Below are 12,448 nucleotides of genomic sequence, written 5' to 3'. Positions count from 1 at the left end.
AACCAGAGGGAACGCACATAACTGCCCTCTTGGAACAGTGGACACCACAACCGTGCTTTAAGCTATGTGGCCGTAATGACAGGAGTGCGCTGCATGCGTTGGCATTCACAACGTTCTGCCAGAAACGCGGCGCTGAAGCGGTAGGCCGTCGGCGTTTTACACTCCAATCATTTTAAGCGGACGAAGTGCGCATAATGGCTCCCTGGGTCAGTGGACGCCTTTATCCTGCTTACAGGTACAGTCTTTGTCAAAAGTAACCAGGCTGCATGGTTTGCTTCTCATTTGTGTAGTAGAGCATTTAAGGCTTTCCCTAAGGACGAAAAATTATTTGAAGGTGACGTCAGGGGCTCTCCTTACCATACAGAGATTTAGAGCTTGAAGGCTGGCATAATAGTTTAAATATACAACTGAGAAGTCAAGACTGAACTTAGGGTGATGAGAGATGTACGCAACAGGCATTGGCAGGGTTGGGCCAGAAACGCGGCGCTGAAGCTATAGGCCTTCGGCGTTCGTAGTTTATTTGCGTTGACGTTGTCGAGGTTTTGCATTTGTAAGAAAAGGGAGGTGAGCGCGCGCGGCGAGGCACACCAGCTGTGCACAGTGACGTACCTTGCTCCTCGCGCATACGCAACACGGCTCACCAGGAGCCGCGCGAAACTGCTCAACCTCGGCCAGTGTAGCTCACGCTACGAAAACTATCACTCAAGCATTTGGATTTCCCCACTGCGTCATCGACCGGGTTATGTTTTCAACATCTGGTTAGGACAGAATAGACTTTCCTCACATTTTCTCCACATAAACGCGACAAAAACGGAGCTCAAAAGGTCTGCCTATTTTCGCCCTGTCCATTGTCTAGAACGCGACCTTTGATATTAACAAGGCGACAATACAATGAAGAAGATTTGTCCATAGAACTGCCCATAATTCGAGTCGTACATATTAACACTGGTCGTACTAATTAGGCACGATTATACGTCCTTTGGCCTAAAGGCATTCGCAATGAATGCCTAAACTTTAAAAACTTTTGACCTAAAAGCACCAGACTGAAAGCCCTTTACCCTGAAGGCATTTTGCCTAAAGGCATTCTCAGTAAAAGCCATTAACCGGCAGGCATTTAGCACGAAGGTCTTCACCCTAAATGTAATTATTTTAAAGGATTTGCCCTCAAGCAACAATTCTGTGCAATGTTAACGTTAACCTTAGAGCAATTTCAATGAGCTTATTTTTTAGTGTACTCAGCGTCAATTGAAACGCGAACAAGTTAATTGAAACGCGAACAGCGCAACTCGCAAATATTATACTAGGGAGGCAAAACATGAGCAGTTGATTTTCCCATCGAAGCCGAAAAGACCGTTCTTCTGAAATGTTAATAGGCCACGCCTGTATTTCACCTCCAGCCTCTAATATGCTCGATTTTTTGTGCTCGTGTTTCAGGTGTTTTGTTCGCGTTTCATTTGACGCTGAGAGTACTTTACACCTAGGCATTGATAGGGCATGCTAAGTGTACACACCTGCCAAGCTACTAAAAACCGTGTCGGAGCGTGGGTCGCTTCCCACAGTAAGGTGTCACAACGTTATGACAATATTTCACTTGAATTTTGACAGATTTAACGGCCGGAGTGCTTCGCAACAGGACTAAGAAAGCAGACACCGTTGCGCGGTGTTTCCAGCTGATGCAGCTGATGCTGATGCACGAGTAATGATTTCTTCTTTCCAGCATGCAACAACGAAAGCCCAAAGCTCTGCCAATTCTATAAACACGTGCGAGCTGCGAACTACTGGTGCCTCCGGCAACAGCAACTGGTCCAGGCATGGGAAGGCGTCAACATAACTACATCCACGCGGGTTCAATGCCGAGCCACCAGCAGGCGAATTGCTAGGTTTCCCTGAAAGCTGCGTGGGGCCCGTAGCGCAGGGCCTCCGTATGTGATCAAGCAACGGCTAGGACCGGAGAGGAGGGCTATCGCGGCCGATCAGTCTCCTTCCCTCGTCTCGGGTCAAGGGGTAGTTCACTCAGCCTCCAGCAGCCGTTCAGAATCGAGGGCCCGCTCCCCTTCCAAATCCAGGAGACGCTCGACCGCAAGAGCGTGATCGCCCTAGGCGTCGTCAATGAACATGACGGCAGCCTACTATGAAGTCCAGCCCGAGCTCACATGTGCTGAGGTTTGTAACAGTAGAAGATGAAATTGACTCCAAAATTCAGGCCCCAGATAGCAAACCTCGGGCACTAATTCTGTCCAATGTTCACGTCGCTCTCGAACACAGGATAGAAAATATTCATGGGCAATTTTGCTGTTTAATGTGCGTAGAGGCCAAAGAGTTTTCTGCACCACTTTGCCTGTGGCACTGGTGACGCCACCACTGGATACTTCACACATAATGACAAATCAGTAAGTAATGACTAATTGGTAATTAGTGGCTAATAACTTTAATGCCTAAATGCTAATTCACTCCTAATTAATGATACTTCAGCTTCGCCTTTAGAAGTGGAACGCGACAGCGTGTTGTAGGGAGTCCACGATACCCCACCTAACGTTGGGCGCAATGCATTGCCGGTTGGAAACGCCTTTGAACACAACGCTTTGAGGAAAGGAAATGGCGCAGTAATTGTCTGACATCTCGGTAGACACCCAAACCACACCATACAGGAAGCGAGGAAGTGGGAGTGAAGGATGAATGAGGGCCGTAATTACGCACTAAATTAAGCACTAAAAGTGTCATATCTCGGTGGACACCGTCATCTGTTTGACGACGTCAGCCCCGATCATCGATGAGTCATCGCGGGCGCTGGATGTAACGCCCGGCGGAGGGGAGAATGACCCATTTAACGCTTTCGCCTTAAGAAGCGACGCGTGTATTGATTACGTTGTGGTAAAATCTACCGACCATTTTCTATGCGGCGCCGCTACACCGATGCCATATCTTGCAATCCTCGCGTTTTCGGTAGTGCCCGGCTTCAAACGGGACCTATTATAATGCGCCTTAGCCACTGTGCCAAAGGCGCGTGTGACCATGAGGCTGTGCTCAGTCGGGAATCAATTTAAGCGGAACGATTCCCAAATATCACTCATGCAGCGCAGCACAGACGCATAATCTCATGGCCCACAGTGCGTAAAATAAAGAATGTGGGCATACAACTGCGGCAACTGAGCGTTTGCTTGGAAAGAGTGGCAGGAGAGCACCAATATGAGGCTCCCAATCGAGGCACCCCAGCCTCGGAAAAATGCTAATGGCTACCTGCGTAAAAACATGGCTTGAGTGATAAACCGGCCCTAGTACCAGTAAGAAACAGTAAAGCTACCTTCATTTTGCCATGCCTCTGAGATAACCGAGAACCTGGAAGACGAGACAGGCGCAAGCGACCGTTTAATCGAGCGAGGGTGAAACACTTGGCCTCCTGAAACGTCTTGTCGCGGCTGCTTCGAACCGGCACCCTGCAGTAGTGGAGAGCAAAGATACGAGCAGGATTCTTGCTTGCATAGCCACTAACTGTCGTCTGGCACGGTAGATCGGAGGTGGGAATACACGGCAGACAGTACAGGTCCGCGTTTCGAACAGGTGCAGCGAAGAACACGGAAACAGTCGGAGTCGAAAGAATCACGTCCGATCGCGGCGGCGTATGCGGCTGTTCTGGGAGGCACGAGGCTCTCGTGGAGCTCGGTGCACGCGGCGCGCAGAACGGATCACACGCGGCGCCGCCCTGGCTTCGATGCAAGCGAATGATATGACGACAAAGATGATGCAAGTTTGATTCATCCACAGGTGAATTGTTACAGCCATTCAATATTTCTCAGTGCAATCTGACGGGCTGCATTGCTAGGATTATTTCATTACTATTTAGTATAATCACTCATCAACGAATCCCACAGTGTTTATCAGCGTGCTTTATCAAGAAAATATTCCTACTTCTTAAAGGTCCTACGAAGGGTTTTTTAATCGATAATATTCGGCCAGTTCACTAAAACGTATTTAACGCATTGCAGGCAGCCACCCTACAAATCACGTTACAGCACAGCACGTGAGTGATTCTCACGGCAGGCTTCCGTCGACTTGGACTGCCCATTTACGCTTGAAGAACTGAATTTGTGTATCAATACAGAATAAAGAGGTCCACGCTTTAGTCACTTTAGATATCGCCAAAGCATATGACAGTAGTGACTCAATACCCGATATGAAATACGAAATTCAGCCGCCTTTTTACATTATTGCATGAGCACAGGAATGCCTAAAAGAAAAGTTTTGTTATCTTCCGATGGTTCTCTTTCTTCCGAAACCTTTTCTAAGAATAGAGTTGTGCCTCAGGGATCGGTACTCTTAAATTCCTTTTTAACGTCCTCTTGCGGGACATACCTACGCAGGTCTATCAGGGTGTATGTGTACGCGGAGGAAATAGCCTATCTTGCATCTGCTCGCGATATTCGTTCACTAACTTACTGCAAGCCTGCCTCAATGCCCTGGATGTTTGGCTGTAGAGTTGGGTTGCTCAACGTGAACAAATTCGTTTTACTCCACCAGCGTCCTTCCTTTATATCTGTTATATCGTGCACCCCAAATCCCGCATGCTGAGTCCATAAAGTTCCTAGATTTAACGTATAACGCCCTCAATTAGACGGCATCATTCTGAAGATGAGCCGGCTCTGGGTCGCCTAACGCGAATCAGCAAAAAGAAATTTGCTAAGCGCAGACACAAACTCATTAACTTATACGTCATACATAAGACTAATTTGAATTGTGTTCCGTTTTATTCTCCTTCTGTTCTAGATACCAAATTCAACCTCTGGTGCTTTTGGAGGGGCGCATTTTACGGCTTTGCATGGGTATGGCAAAATCAATGACGAATGTCCTCTTGCTAGAAGCCCGCTTACGGGATTGAACTCTCCAGCTTCCCACAACACGCATCATCTTATGGGAACTTGTACCTATGTCTTCAATGGCTGCACCCATCTGCAGTGGCTCCACATCTCATTCGGCCCACTTACAACGCCAACGCCAATAACATAATCAACGCCGAAGGCCTACTGCTTCTGCGCCGCGTTTCTGGGACAACGTTGTCAATGCCTGCAGGCTACAACTTTCTCATAACCCCACGTACATATAAGCGCGATTAAGGTGTCCACTGGCACAGGAAGCCAGTTATGCGCCCTTCCTATCCTTAAAATGGCAGAACGATGTCATTCTAACGTATGCAGCACACATGTCACTACCGCCACGTAGCCTAAGGCACTATTGGTGTCTTCACTGTTCCAGGAGGGCAGTTATGCGCCTTCCCTCTGCATTTCTAGTTAAAATGGACAGTGCGGACAGCAACGGCGACGGCAACGCAGCGAAACGCAGTAACGGGCGCCAAAGAGCTGCGCTTTAAAAATTGGCAGTGGCTTACCTCTCCTATTGCGGGATATGCGTAGTGTGAGCTGAGGGCGAGTTGTACACAACTCGTTGGACATCTGAACCAGAGGGAGGGCACATAACTGCCCTCTTGGAACAGTGGACACATCCACTGTGCTTTAAGCTAAGTGGCGGTAATAACGGGTAGCAACAGGCGGCTGAAGCTATAGGCCGTCGGCGTTCGTTGTGTTCATTGCCGTTGGCGTTGACAATGTTTTGCAATTTTAAGCAGAGGAAGTGCACATAATGGCTCCCTGTGTCAGTGGACGCCTTAATCCTGCATATAGGTGCTATGGGTGATGAGAGAGATGTAGGCTGAAGGAATTGACAAACGCAGCGCTGAAGCCATAGGCCGTCGGCGTTCGCTGTGATATTGGCGTTGACATTGCCATGGGCTGACATGGGCGTTTATTTCACTACTATCAACTATAATCACTGCTACGAATCACACAGTGCTTATCAGAGTGCTTTATCGAGAAAATATTCCTACTTCTCACGATAGGCTTCCTTCGATCTGGACTGCTCATTGAAGCTTGAAGGGAAGAATTAGGGTTCCAATACAGAATAAAGAGGTTCAGGCTTAAGTCGCCTTGGATATCGCCAAAGCATATGACAGTAGAGAACTCAATACTCCTGATATGAAATACGAAATTCAGCCGCATTTCTGCATTCTTGCATGAGCACAGGACTGCCTAAAAGATTGACGTTTGTTATCTTCGATGATAGTGGGCAATATCACGGTGTTTGTGTACACCGAGGAAATTCGTTACTCCACCAGCGTCCTTTTTCTATGTCTCTGCTATATTGTGCAGCACAAATCACGCTTGTTGAGTACATAAAGTTCCTAGGTGTAACGTATACGGCCCTTAATTAGACGGCCGACCTTGCATGAAAAGTATGTTTGGCTGTACAGTTAGGTTGCTCAACGTGAACAATCTTCCGCTTTCGTTACTCCACCAGCGTCCTCTTTCACTCTGCTATATCGTGCAGCACAAATCCCGCATGTTGAGTACATAAAGTTCCTAGGTGTAACGTATAAGGCCCTCAATTAGACGGCCGACCTTATATGAAAAGTATCATTCTGATGATGAGCCGTCTCTCGGTCGCCTGACGCGAATCAGCGAAAAGAAATTTGCTAAGCGCAGACACGCACTGATATTTCCCTATAAGTCATACATAAGAGTAATTTCAGATCGGTTGCCTTTTATGCTCCGGCTGTTCTAGATACAAAATTCAACCTCTGGTGCTTTTTGCAGAACCGCGTTTTAGGGCTTTTCATAGGTATGGAAATATCAGTGGCAAATATGCTCTTGGTAGAAGCCCGATTACGGGATTGAACTCTCGCTACCAGCTTCCCATAGTCCGCACCGTCTTATGCGAACCTGATCCTGTCTGCAATGGCTCCACCCATTTGCAGTGGTTCCACATTTCATCACCCCACGTACGTACCTATAAGCTCGATTCAAGAATCCACTAACCCCGGGAGCCAGTTATGCCCACTTCCATTCCTTAAAATTATAAACTTCCTCAACGCGAACGCCAATAACATTATGAATGCCGAAGGCCTATTGCTTCTGCGCCGCGTTTCTGGCACAACGTTGTCAATGCCTGCGGCCTACATCTCTGTCAAACCCACGTACATATAAGCGCGATTACGGTGTCCACTGGCCCAGTTAGCCAGTTATGCGCCCTTCTTTCCCTTAAAATGGCATAACGTTATTAATTCCAAGGCATACAGCACGCATCTGTCACTACCCCCACGTAGCTTAAGGCACGATTGAGGTGTTTACTGTTCCAACAGGGCAGTTTTTCGCTTTTCCTTTGCTTTCCAAGCTCCAGCTCCGTAACCTCGGCCAGTGTGGCTAACGATACAAAAACCCGCACTCAACCACTTGCACTTCCCCACTGCGTCATCCATTCGGTCATGTGTTCAACATCTGGTTAGGACAGCATAGACTTTCCTCACATTTTCTGCACATAAACGCGACAAAAATGTAGCTCAAACGACTGCCCATTTTCGCTTTGTATTGTCCAGAAAGCGACCTTTCATATTAACAAGGCGACAATACATTGATGAAGATTGATCAATATAACTGCCCATAATTCGAGTCGTAAATATTAACACTGGTCTTATTAAGGAGGCACGATTATACGTCCTTTAACCTAAAGGCATTCGCACTGAACGCCTAAACCCTAAAAACTTGAACGAAAACCACCAGACTTAAAGCCCTTAACCATGAAGGCTTTACTAGAGACGTTATCGTAAAACCCAATAACCGGTAGACATTTACCACGCAGGCATTCACCCTAAGGTTATTACCATAACAGATTTGCCCTAAAGGCCTTTACCTAAAAGACACTTGACCTTGAGGCCTTTAACCTTAAGTCAATTTCATTGAATGCCTTTATTTAAGTATACCCTACGCCTAGGCATTGATAAGGCCTACCAAGTGTACACAGCTGCCAAGCTACTCAACCCTGTCGGAGCGCGGGTCGCTTAACACAAAGCAGGCTTAAGAGAGGTACCTCCTTGCCAAAATTAACCTAGCAGCACGTGTTTGCATCTTAACCGTATGAGCTTCTTCGGGACCCATAAAGACCGAAAGGTAAAGAAACACCGTTGCGCGGTGCTTCCAGGAAATGAGCCACGCAACGCTGCCGCAGGAATTAGGATTTCTTTTTCCACCACGTAACTAAGAGGAGCTTTCGGTGTAGGGCCACCACCTCGCGAAGTGCTAGGTTACCGTGAATGCTGCGTGGGGCTGCTTGCCCAGGGCCCAAAGGAAAAGCCGAGAAATAAAATGTGAGATCAACTGGACTCCGTATGTAATCGAGTAACGCCAGTGGAAAAATACCGAAGACAAGATGAGAAAATCATCAGATGACATCTGACCGGCGGAGCCGACTTATGACCAAAAAGGACGAGGGCTATCGCGACCCCTCAGTCTCCTATTGTCTCGGGTAAAGAAGCCATTCCGGCTCCTGGAGCCGTTCAGGGCCCGCTCCAGTTCCAGAGCCCTATCGAAATTCAGAGGACCCTCGATCTCCCGACCGCGATCACCATCGGTGTCGTCAACAAAGAACAGGACGGCAGCCAGCCAATAAGAGGTGAGCTGGGTACATAGACCCCCAAATATAATTCGCATACGGTGGGGCAGGGGGGGGGGGGGGGCAGAGGAGGTGCTCTAATTGAGAATGATGGCAGACAGTTTTACTAACACTGTAAAGAAACTCACTGAAAAAGCCGAAGAGTTACAGAAGGAAAATGCAAAACTGGTGGCAAATGCAAAACTGGAAGAAAAATGCAGGCTAGAGGACGAAATTGACTACACAATTCAGGCCCCAGATAGCAAAACTCAGGCACTAATTCTGTCCAATGTTAACGTCGCTCACGAACTAACGACAAAAAAATTCAGGGCCCCTTTTACTGTCTAATGTGAGTAGAGTCGAATGAATTTTCTGCACCACATTGCCTGTGGCACTGGTGACGTCACCACTAGATACTTCACACATAATGACTAATTACTAAGTAATGACTAATTGGCAATTAATGGCTAATAATGATACTCTGGCTTCGCCTTTGGGAGTGGAACGCGACAGCGTGTTGTAGTGCTGAAAGGGAGTCCACGGAACACCACCACCCGTTCAGCGCGATGTCTTGCCTCTTGGAAACGCCTTTGAAAGCAACTGTGTTTCAGGAGAGAAAATGGCGCAATAATTCTCTTGACATCTTGCTGGACGTTCAAACAGCACAATACAGGAAGGCGCACCACGAGGAAGTGGGAGTGAAAGATGAAAGAGGGCCGTAATGAAGCAAATGAAATTTGTTCTTGAGGAAAGGAAATTTCGCATTTACTGCCTCAGATCTCAGTGGACGCCCGTCATAGGCTTGATGACGTCAGCTGCGCTCGTCGATGAGTAATCTCAGGCGCTGGATGTATCGCCGAAAGGACGGGAGAATAAGCCATTTAACGCTTTCGCCTTAAGAAGCGACGCGTGAAGCGATTACGTTGCGGTAGAATCTACCGACCATATTCTATGCGGCGCCGCTTTACCGAAGCCATTTCGAGCAATTCCCGCGTTCTCGAGAGTGCCCGGCTTCAACTGGGACCTATAATACGCATTAGCCATTGTGTCAAAGGGGCGTGCGACCATGAGCGGCCATGCCTCGGGAGCCCTGGTGTCGCTGTCCGAATACATGATGGTAGAAGGCATAATAATCCGCATTAGCCATTGTGTCAAAGGGGCGTGCGACCATGAGCGGCCCTGCCTCGGGAGCCCTGGTGTCGCTGTCCGAATACATGATGGTAGAAGGCAGTCCTCAGTCCGGTATCTATTTAAGCGGAACAATACCCAAATATGGCTCATGCAGCGCAGCAGTAATGCATACTCTTAATGCCCACAGTACGTATAATAAATGTGAGCATACAATTGCGGCAACTGAGCGTTGGCTTGGGAGGAGTGGCAGGAGAGCACCAATGTGACACTCTGAATCGAGGCATCTCAGCCAACTCATGCCAGCAACGACTTGACTCTGTTTGGCATAGCTCAGCTGTCGTCGCCAGAGCTGCGGTGAAGGGAAAAACGCTAATGGCTACCTGCGTCAACACATGACCTGGGCGATAAACCGGCCTTAGGACTAGTAAGGAACAGTTAAACTCCTTCCCTCATTTTGCAACGCCTGTGAGATAACCGAGACGCCGGAAGACGAGAGAGGCGCAAGCGAGCGTTTAGTCGAGCGTGGGTGAAATATTCGGCCTCCTGAATCGGCCTGTCACGGCTGCTTCGAACCGGCACCCGGGAGTAGTGGGCAGCAAAGATACCAGAAGGACTGCTGCTCATGCAGCCACTCACTCAAGCCTCCGGCACGGTAGGTCCTAGGTGGTAATACAGGATAGGCAGGCTGTTCCACGCTGGAGACTGCTGGAGCAAAGATCGCCTTCAACACGACAGGGGTCGGAGTAGAAAGAATCACGTCCGAGCCTTGCGGCGGATGAAGCTGTTCTGGGAGGCACGAGGCTCTCATGGAGCTAGGTGCACGCAGCGCGCAGCCCGCCGCGCGCAGCGCGCAGATTGGCTCACACGCGGCGCCCCCCCTGCTTCGACGCAGCGAATGAAATGAAGACGAAGATGATGCAGTTTGACTCAAGCCACAGGTCTATTTTTACCTACAGCCATTCAAAATATCTCGCTGTAATCTGATCAGAAATTTAATTACTCGGCTACATACTCAACAGTGTTTATCAGCGTGCGTTGTCGAGTATATAATCCTTGATTCTAGGAAAGGTTTTGTAATCGATAATATTCGGCCCAGAAAAACTTGAAAACCAAGGTTAGCGTTGAAATGCAGAGAAAAGAGTTGCAGGCTTCAGTCACTTTGGATATCGCCAAAGCATCTGCTAGTAGACAACCCAATACTCTTGATACGAAATACCATATTCGGCCGCCTTGTTTACGCTCTTGCATGGGCACAGGAATGCCTAAAAGACGTTCGTTATCTTCCGATGGTTCTCTGGCTTCCGGAACCTTTTCTCAGAATAGAGTTGTGCCTCAGGGATCCGTACTGTCACCTTTACTTTTCAACTTCCTCTTGCCCGACATACCTGCGCAGGGGAATATCGCGGTTTATGTGTACGTGGAGGAAATAGCCTTTTTTGCATCTTCTAGTGATATTCATTCACTGGAACTTACTGCAAGCCTGCCTCAATGCACTGGAAGTTTGGCTGTGAAGTTATATTGCTCAATGTGATCAAATCTTCCGTTTTTGTTTCTGATGATTGGGAGACTATTTGCTCAGCCCCGACCCGGGAACACGACCCGGGATCTCAAGATCCTCCAGCTGGCTGAAGACGCCGCCGCTACCCAAGGGACAGCGGCCGCCGTTTAAGCGGGGGGCGACTTCGGTTCGCTCCTCTTTATCCGCAGGTAATAAAGTTTGACCAGCACCACCATCTCCACCAGCGTTTTCTTCATTTCTCTGCTATTTTGTGCCGCAAAAATCCCTCATCGGGAGTCAATATTTTTAAGGTGTGACGTATACGGCCCTTAATTAGATGGCCGACCATTATCCTGAAGATGAGCCGGCTATCAGTCGCCTAGTGAGTTCGGCTGCGTTTGGTTCTTCGGCTGTCTTAGATACAAAATTACACATGTGGCGATTTTGCAGGGACGCGTTCTACGCCTTTTCATGGGTATGGCAAAATAAGTGGCATATGTTTTCTTCCTAGAAGACCGCGTACGGGATTGAACTCTCGCTTCCACCTTCCCACAGTGCGCACCATCTTATGGGAAATTGAAATGTCTGCAATGGCTCCACCCGTTCTCAGTGGCTCTACATATCGCCCCGCGTACCTATCAACGCGATTCAGGCGCCCACTGATCCAGGGAGCTAGTTATGCCCACTTCCTTTCATTAAAATTAAACGTTGTCAACGCCAACGCTAATAACATAAAGGACGCCGAAGCCCTATTGCTTCCGCTCCGCTTATCTGGCACGAAGTTGTCAATACCTGCAGCCTACATCTCTCAACACCCCACATACATATAAGCTCGATTAAAGTGTCCACTGCCCCAGGGAGAAACTTATGCGCACATGCTTTCCTTAAAAAGGCGCAACGTTGCCAATTCCAACGCATGCAGCACACATCTGTCACTACCACCAAGTAGCTTAAAACACGATTGAGGTGTTGACTGTTCCACGAGAGCAGTTATGCGCCTTCTCTTTGATTTCAAAGATCCCGCTCCATAGGTATCTTCTTAAAGCGTGACTAAGGTGTCCCCTACTGGTTACAATGGCCAACAGTGATGGCAACGGCTACGGCGACGACGCGAAACGCAGGAACGGGCGCCAAAGAGCTGCGGCCTAAAAAGTTCGCCGTGGCTTAGCTCTGCCATGCCAGGATAAACGTAGCGTGACGTGAGGGCGAGGTTTTTACATCTGAACGAGAGTGAAGGCACATAACTGCCCTCTTCAAAGAGGGGGCACCTCAACCGTGCATTAAGCTAAGTGGCGGTAGTGACAGGTGGTGGTGCAAACTTATTTTGTGAAATAGTTCGGAATCCAC

The 12,448-nt window shown here is 48.4% G+C and overlaps 1 protein-coding gene across 4 annotated transcripts in view; it reads right to left on the bottom strand.

The window, feature by feature from the left end:
* The window catches only part of LOC149334803 (uncharacterized), a 336,596-nt gene that overhangs the window by 180,172 nt on the left and 143,976 nt on the right, over window positions 1–12,448 (bottom strand). The gene's annotated exons all lie outside the window — the stretch shown is intronic.

The sequence above is a fragment of the Amblyomma mixtum genome, chromosome 7 (genome assembly GCF_055824585.1).
Source record: "Amblyomma mixtum isolate Tamu chromosome 7, ASM5582458v1, whole genome shotgun sequence".
In the NCBI taxonomy this organism is placed as follows: Eukaryota; Metazoa; Arthropoda; class Arachnida; order Ixodida; family Ixodidae; genus Amblyomma; species Amblyomma mixtum.
This window is presented reverse-complemented; position numbering and strand designations above follow the sequence as displayed.